Below are 16,012 nucleotides of genomic sequence, written 5' to 3'. Positions count from 1 at the left end.
TGAACATTACTGTAAAGGGGGGAAGATGACATTAAGAACTGTTTTGAGGGAGTTCTTTGTTGCACAGGGTAGACTTTATTTTCAGGGCTCTGCTATAGTCTGATGAGCAGACATTGCTAATTTCTTTATCTTTTTTTCTCACCCCGACTTCTGTTATCTGTCATGCATATATTTCATTTGGCATTTAAGTGCGTGGTTCATAAAAATGCTGACAAAGAATCTCCATTGCACATTTTGCTGGCACTGTGGTCTCACTGTAAATGCCCTCTGTATGTTCCTGGGAAGTTGCATAATCGCACTTGCTCTAGTTTACTGTGCAATGTGCTCGGTGACTAATGGCCTAATCAGGACTTGAAAAATATATAAACAGTTCAACAGAAGCAATTGATTCATTGAGCGCTTTTCATCCAGACAAGGGTGAGCTAATGGGAATTAAAAAGACGGAGGTGTGCAGCAGTGTCTTTGATGCACTGACATTAGAGTGTTCCCACAAATCCCCTGCAATATTGCTCATTGATGGTGGATCCGTTTTCATATGCATGAGCCTGGAGTGCCAAACAGTCGTCCTAATTGGCTCTGACTTGGTGTTCTTTAATGTGGGTGTTACACGTGTTACAACTTTTTCCCTCTCCTCTAACTGGAGAGGCAGCCTGTCTCATGTGTCCCCTGTGGCGTCACCCTAGCCTTGGTTACTTAGGATAGAGTTACAGTGGATACTGCAAGCAGAACTGCCGGGCTTACTATCTCCGTGCGTTGTGGACTGCCACGGATTCTTGTTCTCTCGTCCTCAGGGGCCCCTTTCCTTCCACAGCGTCCAGCTGAGGTGCACAGAGAGAGTTAGAGACTTTCAACAGGGACAAAGTATCCTCCCACCCCCCAGCCCAACCCAGGTGCACAGTCCAGTCGAGGGGGAGTGATGACAATCATCCTTGTCATGTCTCCTTGCCACCAAAATTTATTAGGTGGCCCTTAAATTCTACATCTCGTCCCCCATCCAGTTTTTTTCTCACACAGCATTTTGTCTGCTAGCTTGACCGCTAATTTAGTTTTTAAGTTTTTGGTGACATCATTCAGTCTCTAGAAGCTAGCCTCTCATTGATGTAATACTTCAAAGCATTCCTGAAGAAATAATTAATGATGGAATACTGTGTTTTCTAAAGTAATGAAATGGATTATTTCCTTGGGCACAAGCTGTTTTGTTCACAAAGGGGAAGAAACAAAAGAGTTGTGCCTTGCTCTGCTTTCCAACTTTTTAAGGATTACAAGGTGATGGACTCCTCATGGGAAACAGTGAATACCACCCATCAGGGTCATTTGTTTCACTGTACATTTTAAGCTGTCGGGGTGCAGGACAGTAACTAGTTTTCCATGCCTTCCGGGACTCCGTTGTTCCTCACTTCCTCTCCTGGGTTGGAGTTGCCCTGGGCCCCTCTTTTCTTGAAGGATCTGATGAATGTACTTCATATTGTGATGTTTGTATCTTAATTTGTTAGTCCTTCCAGAGGAATGTATGTTTTAGAAAAAGAAGCTGGGAAGTGCAACGAGTGAGGATTTATTTTGAACTGAGGACATGGTGGACTAGGGAACACATCAAATGGAAATGGAGTAGCAGGAGATGTTTGGGGGCTAAGGGACCTTTCTGGGGCTCCGTGAAGCAGTAGAAGTTCAAGTCTTGACCTTGTTCCAAGGCTGCCTGCAGCTCTACACTGTGACCTTCCTCCACATAGGCCAGTTATAGGGCTGCTGTCCCCCAAAAAGCCAGGTACAGAGCAGGGAAACAAAGCAGTATCTTCCTATACTTTTTGAAAACTTACACATTTTGTGAGGGTTTTATTGTCTGTATTGGATGTGGGAGATTGTAGACAAAATACCTCCATGCAGTGGAACCCAAGGAGAAAAGGGGGCATATTGGGCTTTAAAATTTTTATGGCACTTATTTGGTTATGTCATTCATTCATTCATTCATTCATTCATTTATTTATATAGAGAGGGGAAGGGAGATAGAAAGAGAGGGAAACAATCAATGTGTGGTTGCCTCTTGTGCGCCCCCACTGGAGATTTGGCTCACAACCCAGGCATGTGCCCTGACTGGGAATCAAACTGGTGAGCCTTTTATTCTGGCACTCAGTCCACTGAGCCACACCAGCCAGGGCATCACTTTTAAAAATATTAACTAGATTTTTAAAGCAGTTATTTTTAAAGTGCCTCTGACCTCCACTGCACTAGGAACTCAAGAGGTGAGTGAGCCACAGTTCCTTTAAGTACAACAACAATCAATTTGTCAATATACATTAAAGTTAAAGAAACTTGATATTACAACAGAATGGAGGAAAACCTGCTGAAAAGTACTGACACTTCATCCCCTTCCCTGAATTCCAGGTAAACAATACTCATTGTAAGAGAGGAATGAATGGTTTGAGTGCTCAGATGTCTGTGTGTGGACCTGCAGTGAGTTCTTTCTATCGTCTGACTCAGTGTACATGAAAATTGCTGTGCAGAGTTGTATACACAAAATCAGGTTTGCGGTGTCTTATGGAAAGCTAAGGGAGTTTCCAAGTTAATTTGGATTATGTATCACTTTTGCTTAACATTTAATTGAAGCTCCCCAAACTACTGTTTTTTCCTGCCCACTCCCTCCTTCCTGGACCTCCCTGCCTCTCTCCCTGCTTCCAGACAGTTCAACCTTTCTTCCTTTCCTCCTTCCCTCCCTTCCTTTTGGTAGATTGACTTCCACAGATCTGTGTGTATGTGTGAGAAATTAAAATAGCGGTCTTTACTTATATTCAAGTCAGAAAATCACGAACATGCTGAATATTCAGATTTCTTAGAAAAGATAAATAATGAAGCTGTTTCGTAAAGGTCCATCTGAATTCCCCAGCCTGTGCCCCTATTCAGCTTTGCGTCTTTGATTTCCAGTTTTTATCTGGAAAAGCACACCAGCCGAAAGACAGCCAGGTTCTCTGTGCAGCAGGGCGTATTAACCATCTTTAGATGAAAAAGTAACATTTTGGTTTAGAAGCCACCTTCTAATATAAGGTAGAATAAAATGATAATGATTGATAGAATATGTAGTACTTTTAGGAAGCTTTTGAAAATAAAGTTTCCCTAAATGATTGAAGATTCGCAGTAGTTGTTTAAAACTTATGTGATATAAAAATGTACACTTTTCCAAATCAAAAGAAATTAAATTAGATACCCAAGAAGCTGGCTTCTGAAGAAGAATGTCAATGAAAATTATAAAAGTAATTGAAGCATTGTCATTGTACATATTTTGTTTGTATCTCTGTTAAGAAGAATAATTAACTGCATTTTTGCCATTGACATCAACTCCTCCAACTTCCTACCATTTCTGACTAGCTAAATTAAAATAATTCAGTCCAATAAAGAAGGCTTTTTAAATTTTTGCCATTGTTAAAATTAAGTGCCAAATGAAAGATAGATCCTAAGTTATTGGCAGGATTTGGAAACAGAAAGAAAGACAGCATTTTGGTTTAAACAGCAGGTCTTTTTAGGCCAGGAGACATGGAAAAAGTGGAATGAAAAAAAAGTTATTTAAGTTCATCACATACCTCTTTCAGGCAACTATTTAATTCTTTCAAATTTTACAATTTTAAAGTATACTGTACATTCAGACAGTAGGGTCTACAGATTGATGAAAGAATGAATTAAGACTAGTAAAAGAAAATTGTAAACAATTATATCTGCATTTCGTGAACTGCCTTTTGCTTACATTCACAATTAGTCATCTGGTGAAAAAAATGTAAGTGAACATACAGATACTTAAAGGGAATCAGCCACTTGAAAGGACAAATATTCCTGTCGAATTTACCTGAAGAGTAACCTTCAGCAAACTACTATGTGAACATGTCAACCTTCACTGGCGTGAACGCAGCAGGATACAAATAAAATGGGTAAAATAAACAGAATTTGGATGAAAAACTCCGAGGCTACAGGTTTTTTTTTTTTTTGTCTCTAGCTCTGTGTGGAAAAGCAACTAGAAACTAGTGCGTAACTAATGATGAGCGTTTGGAGAGAAAAGAAGCCCAGCGCCGAAAAATAATTTCATCCAAGTGTTACAGCTCAAACCTGGTCGCATATTTGACTTTTAAAAATAACATGGCTAGGCTTTATGTGCCTTCCTGTCCCCTTATCTAAGAGGGATTTTCAAAGAGCACTCATTCTGGCGGGGGCGGGGGGGGGATTAAATATAGAAGGTCGTCCCCCCACCCCACCCCCCACCCCCGCCAGTGCACACATAATTAATACCTGCGCTCCAGCCAGGAGCCCTCTGCCTGCTGAGTTCATTGCCGCGTCCTCTCCCAGCACTCCCCTGCATTCCCCTAGATTCACACCGCATTGTTTGTTTGCATGTTTGTCTCCCAGACTGAGGTTGGGAAGCTCTCTTAGGACAAGGACGAACTCTTGTTCCTTTTTACATTTTCCGTGGTGCTGTCCTTACTGTGGCCACTGAGATATTATTCATTGATCTTCAAAAAATTGTTAGCGAGTAAGTGAAAATAAAGTAAACTAGTAATATGAGATAAAGAGCTATGATCTGAAATGTTCACAATGTTGTAGAGTACACAGTGAACACAGGAGAAAATGAACAGCTATTCCAGATCTCGTGATGGAATAGAGGCAAATCAATTATTGATGCTGGTGTAAAACTTTTCTTTGTCAGCTGAATGTTCCAGAGTAGAGGCCAATTTTTGGAGTGGAATCTGTTATGGAGATATTTCCAACCCAAAAGAATCATCCTGAAATTCTTTGGTCACCACAAACAATCCACAACAGAAAATATAATTTGTGAGTTGGAAATCAGGGTAGGAAACCCAACTTTATATATTTTTAATAGAAAAAGAATCCATTCTGCCACTGTACTGCTTTCCTCTTGTGTGGACAAGGCACACTCTTTGCCACTGTGTGTCTTTTATCCCACAGTGAGATTGAGAGGCCAAGACCATGCTTTATTCATACGTACCTTCGTTTGTGCCTAGCACAAAGTAGGCACTCAGCACACGGTGAATGAATAAGATGTTTCAATTTTCCTAGTAGCTAAAAGGGTATATAAATCCAGTGCTAAGACCATACGAGAGTTGGTTTCATGTGCTAGCAATTGTAGGTTTGAAAATGAGGAGCTGCTTTACACATTATTTTTATATAAGTGTCTTGTATACCTGAGTAACTTTCAAACTAAAAAGTTATAGTTACGGGATATTAAATCTTGCAGGGACTTAAAACCTGTAACTCAATCCATTTAAAACCATTTCCTGACTCTTCTCAGCTAGCCATATATAAGGGGTGAGTGTAGGTTAGGAACTAATCCTTCAGAAATCTTAGCTTGTATTTATTTTCGTCACATTGCACACTCACCTACCCTTGCTGCTTTACTGCTTTGGGGGTGTCAGGACCAGCCCGGCGAGGGTGGCTCGCTGGTTGGAGACCCAGGCTCCATGCTGTCTCTTGTCTTGATGTTTTCGTACATAATGCTGTCCTTCCAAACTTGGCATTTTCACAGAGTGCAGTCAGTGTATAATGACATCCAAGTTCCTTTTCCCCCCACCCCACCCTGTCATCTTCCCTGCACCCCAATTTTAAATAGCATTTTAAGGTTTATCTTCACCTCCCCATGAGTACCATATGCCTTCTCTTTCCTCCTCACATGCGCCACTTGTCAGGAATGCTTGAATTTCAGTTCTTCAAAACAAGTCAAAAATATGTAACACCTTCCCAAAAGGTAAAAGAGAAGATACATGTGTGTGGCCATCAGAGCTGACCGCCATAGGGCCAGTATCATCACATAAGGACTCCCTCCCCCTGATGTAATTGTAAAATACCTGAAAGAAGGAAAGAAAGTAGAATTCCTAATGAGTGTGCTGAGCCTGGGCCCTTAGATCTCCAGAGTTCTGTGATACAGATTTCAGACTTTACTAGAATACTGTGCACTTGGAGAAAGGCCTCTGAGAGAAAATGCAAAATTCTAAAGTCTTCGTATTAATTAATATGGCAGTAGTTGATGGAGGATTACTCTACCAGGGCAGCAGTTCAATAAATCTGTTAAAAAGTCATGAGTTACTTGTAGTTGCCAGGGACGCGTACACTAACCTGCCTGGAAAGGCATCCTGTGAAACCGCCCTCTCTGTAACTCGGACAACCGCCTCCATCCAGAGACTGCATAGGGCTCAGTTCAGCTGTAGCTTTTCATGAGACAAGTTGTGATTTTATGAATTTAACATCCAATCTTGGAAACTATAGTTGTAAGATTTTAGTAAAAGGAGCTACGTTGCCATTTTACTCTTGTTTTGAGATTCAATTGCAGAGTTTGCGCAGACTTAAGAAATCTATAAACAGGATTCTTTAATATCTTTAAGTCATTTTCTTAGGGATAACTTGTTGAAGGAATGATTGTTTCTCCAGTAGACTGATTTCTTGTTCCAGGGCAGTGGCTGTGTCCCCCGCATCTGACTCCAAAACATCTGTTCTGTTATCAAAGGCAGGCTTTCAGCTGACCATCTGCAAATTTGGTCCACACTGTGTTAAACCTGATTGAAAAGGTTTTTAGTAATGACGCCTAGGTAATGAGGTTGCAGACAGCTTTAGGAAGATCTTGGTAACAGTCAAATTGCAAGCTCTGGCCTGTTCAGCGGCAGAATGGATTGTGAGCTCCTTGGCAGGGTTAGGTTGTGGGTCACTGTGGAAAGGCCGTGTTTCTGTTGCCTGGGGATCAGTGTAGCGGGGCCGTTAAAAAAAAAACAACCTGTGGTTGGGTTTTGACTTAGAGCTGTTTTAAAATGCCAAACATACTAAGTTCACAGGCAGCTACTTTGAGTAAGACCAGATGCAATGTAAGAGCATACTCGTATATACACACATGTCCGAGGCTTCTCCCTCTACTGGAGGAACTTAGGGAGAGAGCAGCATGTTGATTGCTAGGGAAACTGATGAATGTCTCAGATGGGTGGGTCTCAGCCCAGGCCATTCCCCCCACTGCAGAGGATATTTGCCAATGTCTAGAGGCATCACTGGTTGTCACAGCAGGAGAGGGAGTAATTGCTACTGGCATATAGTGGGTGGAGACCAGGTAGGCGCAGAGAGTCCTACAATGCACAGAACAGTCCCCACAACAGAAGAATTACATGGTCCAAAATGTCAGGAGTGCTGGAGTTGACTGTAGTTTCCAAAGCGATAATCTACTCTGTGTTGGTGGCAGGTGAGAAGGTAAGCTGCAGATCTGAGTGGGAAGAGCAGAATAAGGAGAGTGTTGTTTGAAAATTAACCATTCGAGCCATGCCCCATTTGCATTGAAACGAATATTTGGGATCCTGTCTGCATGTGCCTCGGAAGACTGAAAAGTATGTGCACCATGGCCTTTGTGTTAAAGGTGAACGTTATAGCCAGTGTTGTACCTCCCTGGAACTCCCCCCCATAGTCACATCTCCCTTTGACACAGTCCTTGTGCCTCCGTCCTCTACTCTTTGGTTCCAGTGGCCTCACCTGCACAGACTTCCCATCTCAGGGCTTGTGATTGAATCACACCTGTGAAATCCTCTTTTCCAGGTTATGGGTATTAGGGCGTGGACATTTTCGGGGTGGAGGATTATTCTGCCTGCCCTAGAAGCCCACACATTTACCAGCACTGCTTTTCACTGACTTGATCTGTGCTGAGAGAAAAAAGAAGGGTAGTAAAATTGGTTTGAAATATTCCTGTTTTCAGTGGTACAGTTTCAGTGTTTTGGAAGCAGCTTTTCTTTTAGTTGATACAGTGTGACACCGAAAACATGTGAAGGATGTTAAAAGTAATTGTTAAAATTGGCAAAGACACATTCCAATAAAAGAGAAAACAAGGGGGAGGAAACTCCAGACGAGGGATTCAAAAATTTGAATGTGCAACTACTTACTGTTCACTTTGGGGGTACGGCGAAGGCTTGTCGAACATTCAGATTCCTGGGCCCTAAGTGGGGCGGGGCTCGGGGCTTTCATGTTGAATGAACACTTTCCTATGGTGCATCCAACATAAAATGTTCATGGATCAGACTTTGAGAAATAAAACAAATAAAGACGTATTTTTAAATGTTTCAACTAAAGACATATTTGAATAATTTAGTGTAAAATGAAACCATTGCATAATACTGATATCAGAGGACAGAGTAAATAAGTATATTATGTTTTTGACAATCTTGTCATTCCAATTAAATTTGAGGGAAAGTGATTTATTTTTGGCATATTCTAATCCTTGTTATATTAAGCCATACGCACTCAAAATACATAGTGATTTTGAGCCTTGATTGTTCCTGTTGAGATTGTCATCTCCTCCGTGTGATTAGGTAATTGTCGTCTTGATGCGGAGACGACTTTGGCTGAGTGATGTTCAGCAGAAGCTAATGACTGTTGGAAACGTCACCGACTCTCTGAGTTCTTTTGAAATCAGTTCTAACCAGACTAGCATTACAGGTTTGTTTGGAAGCTCAGAGGTAACACTGATGAATTTCTTAACACCTCAAATTCGCTCAATACATAGTAACTCTAGAAACAAACGGACTAATTTGGTCTTTGCCTGGGACTTCCATTCTAGGAATAGACACTCAGGAGTCAGAATTCCTGCCCACCTGTGGCATCTGCCATGACGCCCTCCCCCGGCACCCGCAGCGCTTCGCTGCGAGCTGTGGCGTTTGCTTGTGCTTCCCCTCCCCCCGGGGGCACACGGACCCTTCTGCCCTTGGACCCTCCCGAGGGCAGGAGGGTCCTTATCAGGCACTTTTTACTCCAGACAAACAGCTGGCAGAATTTATTACCAAAGCATATATTATTCAATGAGTGTGGTGGTGACCGGGCTAATATGCAGGCAATTAGATTATCCGCTTAGTTTCTCAGATATTGTCCCTTACTTGTGTAGGAATGTGAAACTTTGCAATGACTTTTATAAAACTAAAGTTTACGCTTTTTTTGATGTCATATCAAAAACTGGCCAGAGTAAACCCATGTGGATGGGGAGGGCTTGTAATCTAGATGGCGTGCTCCACATGGAATGTCCAAGTGCAATTCAACATCGAGTGGTTGGTGTGTGGCTATGGTGAGCAGAAGCAGCTATTATGCATTACTTGGTGAAATTCATATTCATATCTCGTCAGTTTACAGTGAGCCAGAGATTAAAAATAACATTTGTTTCTGTTTTAGTAACTGCTTTAAAAAATATCCCAAATCATTTTATTTTCTTTAGCTTGACTTCTAGTAGTGCTTTTAATATGTGGCCTTTCAAGCAGTAATGAAATGCATCAATGCAGCTTGGCAGTGCATAAGAGGACATGCTTCTAGGATTATTTTTAATGATTAAAAGTCATACTGAGTTTTTTAAAAAATGGACCCAAAGTACAGATGAGCCAAGCAAACTCGGAAATCTGTGAATGAAGTGTTTGTTCCTGATCCTTTTCATAGTTCTTCACATCAATTTTCTCCAGCTCTCTTCTTTCTTGCCCATTGACAACAACAGGGGAAGGAAGGCTGCTGGGATCTCTAAGTGTAATTTACCAGTGTTTTTCCTGTAGTCCTCCATGGTTTCAGTTCAGGGGGTGGAGTCAGGGATCTGTGTTTCCTGGAGACAGCTCTGGTGGCCGTCTGGAGAGTTGACTGACCGGTTGAGAGAACATTCCGGCATCTAGGTGGGAAGGCAGGAGAGGTGGGCGAGAGTAGAGGCAGTAGTGCTGGAGGGTGGAAGGGAAAGGATTCAAGTAGAACAACCAGCAATTAGACGGGATGGGATTGGGGACCAGCTGACTTGTGGAGTAAGGGGGAATGCAGAGGTATTGGTTCTGGTGTTTCCAGTGTGGGCAACTCAGTGAGGTCAGGCGTGGTGGATCCATTAAAGCAATGGGACCCCACGGTCTCTTATCACCTAGCATTGCTGCACTGCTGTCCACGATTCTTGGTTGAGGTCTCAGCTTGTGGCACTTTAAGTTTCATGTGGGTGGTCTGGGGTGTCAGATACTTGGAAGGGAGAACAGGTGTGTGGGGCCACACCGATGTGAAAATGGATGGAAACGAAAGGAAAGTGCTAGTATGGCGGTGTCCCAGTGTGTAATGGGAGAGGCAGTTTTTAAAACATTGCCAGCCTCAGATGGCTCACCTCAGATTTTAAGAGCCATGGGAGAAGTTTGGTGTTCACCAACCAAGAACACCAGCCTTTCCCTAAGTTATGACAGTGATTCAGAGGGCTTTCCTTTGTGGCACGGCACACTGAGGGGTCTACCAAGATAGAAAAAGAGAACAGTGCTTCATAAACTATAATTACTTAAGTGTTGCCATAAGTAAATATTTTAAATGTACTAAAATGGCAACGTCAGGAAATATGACTAAGAAGTCAATAGGTGACACACCCTTTTCCCCACCTTTGTGGTTGTTGAAATTTCCACCAAGAATGCAATATGCAAAGAAGGTTAAGATCAGGGTGTTAAGTGTCAAGGGAAGGATGCAGTCTGCAGGGTTCTGCAAATCCAGGGATGGAGCTCACACGTGGGAATCCAACGTTTAAGCTAAGAGTTTGTTTCAGTAATTAGGTATGAGCCATTACGGTGGCTCTCCTGTCTCAACTTTGGCACAGGTGTTTGGCGTGGTAAATAAAGCAGGTTCACTCCTAGCCATGTCTCCGGCCAGTGCACGGCCCCCAGGTTATTTTGTTTGTCTGAGAGAAAGGGGAGTTTCCTAGGAGACTGAAATACCTGATGAGTTTCAAAAAGTATAGGGTCATTGTTATTATCACTTGACATTAGACTCTACTGGTTGACGCGAAGTATGTAGCATAATTTTTCAAAGAGTAATTATGATGCCAGTAGAATGAGCTAGCGTATTCTGTAGTCTCTGGGTCACAGACCTTATAATATTCATTAGAAGGCTCCATGTCAGGTTGTAGCATTCAAGTTGAAAGCAGAAATATACAGAACACTTGAGTGGGACATGGGACTGTAGGTAATGAGTGTCACTTGAGTACGTTATCTAGTTTTATCCACCTCCGTTTCTTCATTTATCAAAAATAGTTTAGTGAAAGTGATCACCTTTTGGGATGGTTGGTTCTAAGGCTCAAGGAGATAATGTAATTTGAGCATTTAATACTCAAATATTAAAACTCTCATTAGTATATTATTGTATATGTACATTAACACCAAAGTTAACCAGTGTTGTTTAGTAGTTCTCTCTAGTTTTTAAATAGTTAGTGGTTTATAATGATATAGTTACTTCATTAACTGATTGCATGAAGTAGGCTTTTTTGAATCTGTGTCAGCATACTTAAAAAATTCTTGTCTTCAGTTAAACCCTTACTAGATTATTAAAGCCTAGGTTGAACAAAGAGTTTGCTAAGGAAGTCTAAAACATACACCTCTCATCGATTCTTACCTGGTAGAATCCAAGCAAACAAATGTTTTCTTCACAGCTAACCCTGTCCTACTGTCCCTTCACGGTTTGTGTCATGGCCATGGGCAGCCTGGGTAAACAGCCCTTGTCAGGTTGAACCCAAAGGTCGCTGGAGAGCTTGGGCCGGCTAGACGGGGATCAGCCAAGGGCAGGAAGGAAACTCAGTTTTGTGCTCTTACTGCTGGGAGGGGTCTGTAGAACTTGGGGAGTCTGCTTTGTTGGCAGTTCTTATTCTGAGAACCCCCAAGACTCCTTGGGCAGGTGAGGGGTGGGTTGCAAGGTCGAAATTATTTCTATCACAGTCCTGAGCCATTATTTACCTGTTTCATTCCCATGCTCTCACAAGTGCAGCTTTTCAGAGGTGAAATAATGTGTGATGACATCTAGTGAAATGTGTCTTTATTTGGAAGATATGCGTAACTCAGTGAACTCGTATTATTTTCTAGATGACCTGTACTTGCTGTTAACAAAATTTGTCCAAATTGCAAGATAAACCAAAGAATTTTAACATAAAAGATTGCAAAGAGCTTACTGATATATTTCAGATTCCAAATGGCCCTGTCCTTTAAGAAACTACCAGTTGTCAAGTTTGGGTGTAATATGAAAGAATTTCCACTATTAGTTGAGAATGAAGTCCACACTTTCTCCCTATACTTCAGACAATGTATCACAGCAAGTTGAATTTAGAGACACATTTGAGAATTTAACTGTTTTCCATTAAGCCAAGTATGAAAGAGATTTGTGAAAATTTAAATGTGTCATTCTTTTCACTAATCTTTTTGTTTTGAAAAATGTATTCAGTGTTTTCAGAAGGAGATGCCATTTTATGTATTGATAACACGCAGTGGATTTAATTATTATTTGTATTAAGTGAATTATACATATTTTAAAATTCTCATGTCTGGTACAGTAGATATTGTTAAAGATAGTCCGCCTAACAAAAAGTTCTTTGGGGTCCTCAGTACATTTTAGATGGGTGAAGAGGACGTGGGTTGGAAAAGTCAGGGACCCTCTGGCTTAGTGTGAGGTTTATGAGGGTACATTCTGGTCAATGCATGTCTACTGGTTGCTTATGTCTTTGGGAGAGTGTTCTGTGATCAAGTATATTTTGGGCCAAAATGCATACTCTTCTTCCCCCTTAGAGATTTGCAATACATATTCACACATCAAAGGCCCTTAAAAATGTTTCCTATATTTATTTCAACCTTTTTAACCCTCCTTTTATTTTTAGCGTAACACAGTGTTCCACAGTGGACCGTAGCATCCAATGGAACACACTAGCTAACATGCGATAGATGTTACTCTCTCCCTATTTTTCGAAAATAAAAAGCAAGGTTTAGCAGGCACTTTTTTCAAATCCATGCTTTATGTAGAGGGCGGCCCATAAATGTTTACCAGCTGACCTAACTCTCTTTTTAAAAAGAAAACCACTCATATTTCATCATATACTATTTTGCTTATAATCTTCAAAGCTGTTTTTACTTATGTTTCCAAACTCATGTTTTGAAAACTCTGTTTTAGACATTTTTGTGTGTTAATGAGTAGCATCTGCTCCTTGTGTCATAAAACAAAGTGATCCCATCCCACACTAGTTGCCGAAATTGCAGGTTAAGTCCTAACAGCCTAGCGTTGGAGCTATTACTACCGTTTGGTATTTTTAAATGGCAAAAAATACCTTCAGTGATGCATCATATGCCTTTATAAAACACAGTTGCTTTTTGCAACAGAAAGCTTTATAAATGGCAGTGGATTTTGTTGTATCTTTTTTTTTTAACGATTCTTTCCAGTCCTTTGGTTTCCATTGGTTGTGGGCATAATCCAAACAAGTAAAGCAAAAGCATTCCACTGAGTGGATGAAGGACTTGTTCCCGAGTGCTACGTGGTGGGCATTCCCTTCCTGCAAAATACGGTCATAAAGTGATCACCGCCGGTTCCTTCCTGACAACAATGCCCTTCTCAAGTCGTCTCGAGGTGGAAGTACAGAGGTCATTTCTTTCGTTTTCTGTGTTTAGTGTGTCTCCGTCAGGCAGAGAATGGTGAAAATTTAAATTTGTTACAATAATTAAAGGGACAGTGGTCATTGTATTTTATATAGTTCAAAAACATTTGTTTTTTAATGTTTTGGTCATGCCAGTTCCTACTTAAAAAGAAAATATTGTTTGACTCCTTGGTGACTTTCTATTGCCAACTAAAAATTTCTTTTCCCTTATCATTTAAAAAAAATTCAAGCAGAAATTACTGTGGCTATCTTCTTCAACATCTTGTTTGTTTGTTTTTTAAAGCACTGAGTGACTTTAAGGAGAACTCTTTACATGTGCAAAAGGTCATTCAGTATTAGAGCATAATTAGTCAGCCAGGTTAGCCAGACTGCAATGAGGGAACCAGACTGCTAGAGTCCACCTTTCCATCTTCTTTGACAGTTTAATGTAGATTGTAGTATATTCAGGCTATCAAAAATAGAAGAACTGGCCCTGGCTGGTGTAGCTCAGTGGATTGAGCACGGGCCTGCGAACCAGTGGATCGTGGTTCGATTCCCAGTCAGGGCACGTGCCTGGGTTGCAGGCAGGTTCCCTGCAGGCCAACTCCCAGCAGGGGATGCACGAAAGGCAACCATACATTGATGTTTCTCTCCCTCTCTCTTTCCCCTCTAAAGATACATAAATAAATTAAAATTTAAAAAAATAGAAGAACTGTAGAGCTACATGGCAAGTTAAGAACTTTGGTGAAGATGCACAAAAGGGCCACTGTTTGTATAACTGTGTGGTATGAGCCCTTTCTGCAGTGGGAAGTCAAAATCTAGGTACACACATCCGAAGTAGGAGAGAAGTTTATTCTTAGAGGAGTCTTGCCATGGAGTTAAGAGCCTGAGTCTGATTCCTATTTCTACTGCATGTGTATGGTATCGGGGGATTATGTAACTTTTTGTGACCCATTTTTTCCAACTGTAAAAAAGTCACATAAAATTGCTTGAATAGTGCCTTGCACATTGTAACTGTATTGGTTATCTATTGACGTGTAACAGGTTATCCCCACAACTTGATGACTTAAAACAACAAATATTTATTATGTCACAGTTTCTGTGAGTAGGCGTCAGGGCACACTTTGGGTGGGCGTCTCTGGCTCCAGGCCTTTTGTGAAACTGTGGTCAAACACGTCTGAAGGACGGCCAAGCTCACTCACATGGAAACTAGCAGACCGCGGTGTCCCTCGCAGCCTGGTCATCGGCTCCCCTCACAGTGACTAATCCAGGAGAAAATGAAAGAGGGAACCTATGATAGAAGCCACAGTCTTTTTGTAATCCAGTCTTGGCAGCGACATCTCATTACCTCTGCTGCACCCTGTTTGCTAGATGCAAGTCATGAACTTCAGTGTGCACTCAAGGAGAAAGGACTGGATTAGGGCATGAATACCAAGAGGTGGGGTCACTGGGAGCCATCTTGGAGGCTGCCTCTGACAACTCCTGCTTTAACTTACATCTACTACCCACGTGTCTGTGGACTCCAGACCTACATATCCATCTATTTGATATCTCTGTAGGATGTGTAACAGGCATCTTAAACTTAACATGGAGAAATGGAGCTCCCAGATACTTACTTCTCCCCTAGTCTTCTCCAACTTGGTGAGTGGCTACTCCTTTTTAGAGATGATAGCATCAAAAACTTGGAGGCATAGTTTTAGTGCTCTTCTTTCTCTTTCCCACTTGTCCACTTAACTTTGAAAATACACCCTGCATCTTACCCAGCTCTCACTGCCTCTTTCCCCCAGCGTCACCACTTTTGCCCACTTTTTTTGCAGAAGTGTGATGGGCTCTGTTTTCAACCTTGTCCAGGCTGTTCTTCACTCAGCAGGCAAAGTGATCCCCTAAACGCTGGGCAGGTCATTCTACTACTCCATTCACAACTCCTTAGAGTCTGCCCATTTTACTTAAGAGTAAAAAGCCAGGGGCCCTGGCTGGCGTAGCTCAGTGGATTGAGCGCGGGCCTGCGAACCAGATGATCGCGGTTCGATTCCCAGTCAGGGCACATGCCTGGGTTGCAGGCCCGTTCCTTGCAGGCTAACTCCCAGCAGCGGACGCACAAAAGGCAACCATACATTGATGTTTCTCTCCCTCTCTTTTTCCTCTCTAAAGATAAATAAATAAATAAAATCTTAAAAAAAATGTTAAAAAATTTTTAAAAAAAGAGTAAAAAGCCAGAGTCTCTACAATGGCTTACAAGGCCTTTCAGGATCATAAAATTATTTTTCTGTATTTTGTATACAGTGATGTAGATATGCGGTATAATAAATAATATGTATGGTGGCATAAGTACATATTTACATGTTTATTTATTTAACTTGTCAAGACTTTACTTTCTGAATGGTATAAGATAGCGATCTGAATCTTTCGAGCGAGGAGCTAGCCTCCCCAGCACTGCATATGGAGTGGAACATCCCTCCCTCCCTGGGGTGGTTCTCTGCAGGAGCCTGTTCATCTTGTCCTGGGCAGCCTCTGCTTGGTGTTGAATTGTAGAGTAAAGATATGCTTAATGGATCACATAAGATGCAGTGGTATTTTTATGGATTTTATTTGATGTGATATACTCAAATACATATAAAAACAATTTGAAAT

The 16,012-nt window shown here is 41.5% G+C and overlaps 1 protein-coding gene across 8 annotated transcripts in view; it reads left to right on the top strand.

Annotated features, from left to right (window-relative positions):
- ATXN1 (ataxin 1) overlaps positions 1-16,012 on the top strand; it is a 391,897-nt gene that overhangs the window by 75,756 nt on the left and 300,129 nt on the right. The window contains exon 1 of one of the 8 annotated variants that reach the window (XM_037037923.1): positions 14,962-15,022. The exons of the other annotated variants lie outside the window; for them this stretch is intronic. The gene's annotated coding sequence lies outside the window, so the exon portion shown is untranslated. Of the gene's footprint in view, positions 1-14,961; positions 15,023-16,012 lie in introns of those variants that run through there. 8 annotated transcript variants of the gene reach the window in all.

Source organism: Sturnira hondurensis, unplaced genomic scaffold (genome assembly GCF_014824575.4).
Source record: "Sturnira hondurensis isolate 20B ecotype Veracruz unplaced genomic scaffold, ASM1482457v3 Scaffold0023817, whole genome shotgun sequence".
Taxonomy (NCBI): Eukaryota; Metazoa; Chordata; class Mammalia; order Chiroptera; family Phyllostomidae; genus Sturnira; species Sturnira hondurensis.
Note: the sequence above shows the minus strand (reverse complement) of the source record. Positions and strands in the feature narration are given on the sequence as shown.